The sequence below is a fragment of the Pinus tabuliformis genome, chromosome 4_1 (assembly GCF_031772625.1).
Source record: "Pinus tabuliformis cultivar Carrire ecotype Pingquan chromosome 4_1, CPIR1, whole genome shotgun sequence".
In the NCBI taxonomy this organism is placed as follows: Eukaryota; Viridiplantae; Streptophyta; class Pinopsida; order Pinales; family Pinaceae; genus Pinus; species Pinus tabuliformis.
The window spans coordinates 202,826,363-202,831,179 of NC_142303.1; positions in this window are offsets into that span (position 1 = coordinate 202,826,363).

Genomic DNA, 4,817 nt, shown 5'->3' on the forward strand with positions numbered 1-4,817 from the left:
ATTCAAAGGTTTCAACCAGATGTATACCCCAGGAAGACTGTACACCCCTCCACATGGGGGGGTAAATCCCCCCCGGCTAGGGGTTCCGGGGGCCAGTGGTCCCCCGGCGGGGGTTCAAGGGCAATGCCCCCAAAGCTAAAAATAGATGTAAAATTGCCTTGTAAAAGTGTAGTAATTTCTAGTCAATCTAGGCCGTTCATTAGGCGGATGATCTGACGATAGAAGTTATGTTTAATTTATGGTTTTTTTCCCTAGAAGGCAACCCCTCACTATATATGAGGGAATTGTATTGCATCTATGTAGATCTGTATTCTGAGTGAGGAAGAGAGGAGATTGAGAGCGCAGAGGGTGTTACAGCGGATCTGTTGTAGGTTGTATCTATTCAGTTTGCTAGATAATATAAAAGGAAGCACTGGTTGTTTCTCTGTGGACGTAGCCCAAACTGGGTGAACCACATATATCTGTGTCTCTCTTGTTTTTATGCATTTTTTGTGTTTATATTTCTGCAACATTTTATGTGTTCCATTGCTCCGTAATATATACTTTTCTAACAACTGGTATTAGAGCCGAAGATCTATTTGGCTAATAAACTTGCAAGAGAGAAGGGTTCTTGGTTTGAGTGGGAGCGATGGAGGAAGATGGTAGGTTTAGGGTCGAAAAATTCAACGGCGAAAACTACCAGCTGTGGAAGATGCAGATGGAAGATTATCTGTATCAGAGAGATCTGTACCTACCATTGAGTAGAAAGACAAAGAAGCTGACGAGTATGACAAACACAGAATGGGATATTCTGGACAGAAAGGCACTTGGAACAATACGGCTGTGCCTAGCGGCATCAGTAGCATTTAATATTTCAAAGGAAATGACAACACAGGGTTTAATGTTGGCATTGGCCAAACTATAGGAAAAACCCTCGACCTCAAATAAGGTATTTCTTATTAAGTGTTTATTTAATATGAAGATGTCAGAAGGTGGATCTGTTGCAGATCATTTAAATGATTTTAATACAGTTACAAGTCAGTTAAGTTCTGTAGGGGTAAATTATGATGATGAAGTTAGGGCTTTGTTATTTCTATGCTCATTGCTAGAAAGTTGGAATGATTTAGTTATGGCCGTTAGTAACTCTGTCTCTGGATCTAGTACTTTAAAGTTTGATGACGTTGTTGGTGCAATCCTTAGCGAGGAAATGCGACAGAAAAGCTCTGGTGAGACATCAGATAATGCTTTGACTGCAGAGACTAGGGGAAGAAAAATGGAAAGAGGAAAGAGCCCAGGATATCGCAGTACGTCAAGAAAAGGAAGATCCAAGTCCAGATTGGGGATAATGTGCTGGAAATGCGGGAAGAAAGGACACCTAAAGAAAGATTGTAGATCTCAGAAGTGAAAATAAGGAGATGCGCAACAAGAAACTAATCATGAAGCGAATGTAACAGGTGATGTGTTGCAAGATGCTTTGATTCTTTCATTAGAAAATATTATTGATGCCTGGGTGGTAGATTCAGGGGCCTCATTCCATGCCACACCTGATAAGAAACATTTTCATGATTATGTTCAAGGAGATTTTGGACAAGTTTGATTGGGTGATGATAAACCTTGTAAAATCGTTGGAATGGGTATAGTTTTCATAAAACAACAAAATGGAAATCAGTGGCTATTGAAGAAGGTAAGGCATGTTCTAGATCTGAAGAAAAATCTCATTTCAACAGGGTAGTTGGGAGATGAAGGTTGCGTAACTACTTTCACAGATAAAACCTGGAAGGTCACTAAAGGATCCCTGGTAATAGCGAAAGGAGAAAAGGTTGGTACATTGTATTTATGCAATGGTATTTCTAACTCTATTAATGCTTTAACCTCTACAAGAGAAGATACATCATTGTGGCATCATAGGCTCGGGCACATGAGTGAGAAGGGGATGCAGATTCTTCACTCAAGAAATTTGTTGCCAGATTTGAAGAAGCATGTTGATTTAGAATTTTGTGAGAATTGTGTTTATGGAAAATAGAAGAGAGTCAGATTCCTTAGAGTTGGGAAAGAAAAGAAGAGCAAAAAATTAGAGCTTGTGCGTATAGATGTATGGGGACCTGCTCAGGTATCATCTCTTGGTGGCTCTCGTTATTATGTTACTTTTATTGATGATGCAACCAGAAAAACCTGGATTTATTGTATTCGAAATAAATCTAATGTATTTGATACTTTCAAGAAATGGAAAGCTTTGGTTGAAAATGAGACAGGGAAAAGGTTGAAGTGTATTAGATTAGATAATGGAGGTGAATATTGCAGCAAAGAGTTTGATAGGTACTGTTCAGAGAATGGAATTCGCAGAGATAAGACATTTCCAAGAACACCACAAGAAAATGGTGTGTCAGAAAGGGTGAACAAGACAATCATGGAGCGTGCAAGGTGCAAGAGATTGCATGCAGGATTGCCTTTCCAATTTTGGGTAGATGTTGTAGATACTATTGTTTATCTAATAAATAGAGGACCTTCAAGTTCCTTGGATGGTGGTATTCCAGAGGAGGCATGGACAGGTAAAAATGTAAACTACTCATTTTTAAAGACTTTTGGTTGTGAAGCTTTTGTCCACATTAACAAAGAAAATAGAACAAAACTTGAGGCAAAATCAAAGAAATGTACCTTTATTGGATATGGTGTTAATGATTTTGGTTATTGCTTATATGATTACGAAAATCACAAAATCATTAGGAGAAGAGATGTAATATTTAATGAAAAGGTCTTGTATAAGAATCAGTTGCAGGAAAAGAAACAAGAAAAGGAAAACAGAGAATACACAATGCTTGATGATATCACAGGAAAAGTGATGGTGCCTGAAAATCATAATGATCAACAACCAGAACAACAACCACAACAGCAACAAGCAGTTCAAACACCTGAAAGTGGTGTTAGAAGATCTACCAGGATAAGTAGACCCCTTGAACGATACTCTCCTTCATTATATTATGTATTGTTGACTGATTCTGGTGAACCAGAATGTTATGAAGAAGTAGTGTAGGTAGAAACTAGGAAGAAGTGGGAGCAAGTTGTTGAGTCCCAAACTTGCATCTTCCCTATACACCTTTTTAGCCTTTTCCCATTTACCTGGACCTCCTAAGCTGTCAAATCATTGCATATTAGTTTAAAAAGAGCATATAAAATGGTTTCCTAACTATGTCTTGTGACTGCTGTTTGATCTAGATTTTTGCTCAGTCAGCTGCAGAATCTTGTCACTTTCCGCAGCCTTTTTGTTGAAGTCTATGTTACAAGTGTCTATAGGCGAATCCGGCCACATGGGCAAGTTGCAAATGATGTGGACATGGATCGTGTCCTCTTGGTTCAGCCGAATCTCTCACAGAAGGCCGTGGTCAAAGACAGTAAAGCGGTGGTCAACCTAAGAGTTTTACGGTGGCAGAACTCTGTTTTTCACCACGTGAAGACTTGCGTGGCAAATTCCTAAATCTCAGGAGATGTGTTAACACATGTGGACTGCTCCATGAACCGAATCTAACAGCCACCCTCCTTGGATTTAATTTTCATGGCTACCATAATGCTAGATTTCTGGACGTGGTTATTCACGTGTCTTTTTATCAGCGCAAATTTTAGGAAAGTAGTTGTGTCATCCTCTGTTATAAATAAAGCGTTCTCATACGCATATTAGCTAGCTTTTTGAATGTAATTTTGACTGTTTACGAGCCCACTGTGCCGTGACTTAATCTTTATGTTATGACTGCATTTTAATACATGAGAAGACACTGTTTATAAGCTCAATTCATGGTTGATTGCTAATTGGCCGAGGTTGTGCAGAGGGCCCTTGTACACACCAAGGTTTTGTAATTGCTGTATAGTTCCATGATTTATTCCTTTACGTTCCTGATGCCATAATTGTTTGCTTGTATATATTACACTGCTTATGGTATTCATGTTGATTGCTTTCCATAGTTTTTTTATGCTTTCTAATGTTGTTAGCTGATCAGTGTCTTTATTTTAGGTTCTAATAGGCAGCCCAGGAATTTGCAAATAGCTTTTTAATGACTAATGACATGGAATTATCTTGTCCTTCTGCTGATTTATTTTCTTAGTTCTAATTCCAGCATTGTTTATTTCTTTTAGTTTTGTTCATTTACTTTTCTGCAAGATAGATATTAGATTACTCATGTCATTTTCAGTTACCTCCTATAGCCAGAGCGAGTCAAATGGTGAGGGATTGAAGTATGAATGCCTAGTTTGATATTAGTTTATTTTTCTACAAGTTAGTTATTGAATTGCTCATGTCATTTTCAGTTACCTCCTATAGATAGAGCGAGTCAAATGGTGAGGGATTGAAGTATGAATGCGTAGTTTGATCTTAGCTTCATTTTATGCAAATTAGATATCAGATTTCTCAATTTGTTTATGATTACCTCCTATAGCCAGAGCGAGTCGAATGGTGAGGGGTCAGAATACGAGTTGATGTAATATGATTTAGTTTACTTTGCTTGCAGTTTTTGAATTTCTTTGAGTTCAATTTCTTTTTATACAGCAGCAAGGATACTAGGTTTCATAGTCACTAGCTCACTGTTTGGTTTAATTAGAATATATGTACATTTTTATTTTCTCTTAGGAACTGATTTCATCATTGCAAGTTTTAAAACCTTTTTGAAAACTTTGAAGTTTGGAAATCATTTTAAAGGTCACCATTGCCTTGAACACTTATATCCATACTTGAATTTTAATTTTGCCATCTCACATTAGGGAATCAACAAAAGATAAACCCAAAAACAAACCAAAAAAATAAAAAACGACAAAGAAGTAAGAAATTGGTTATCTTGCATATATAGTGCACC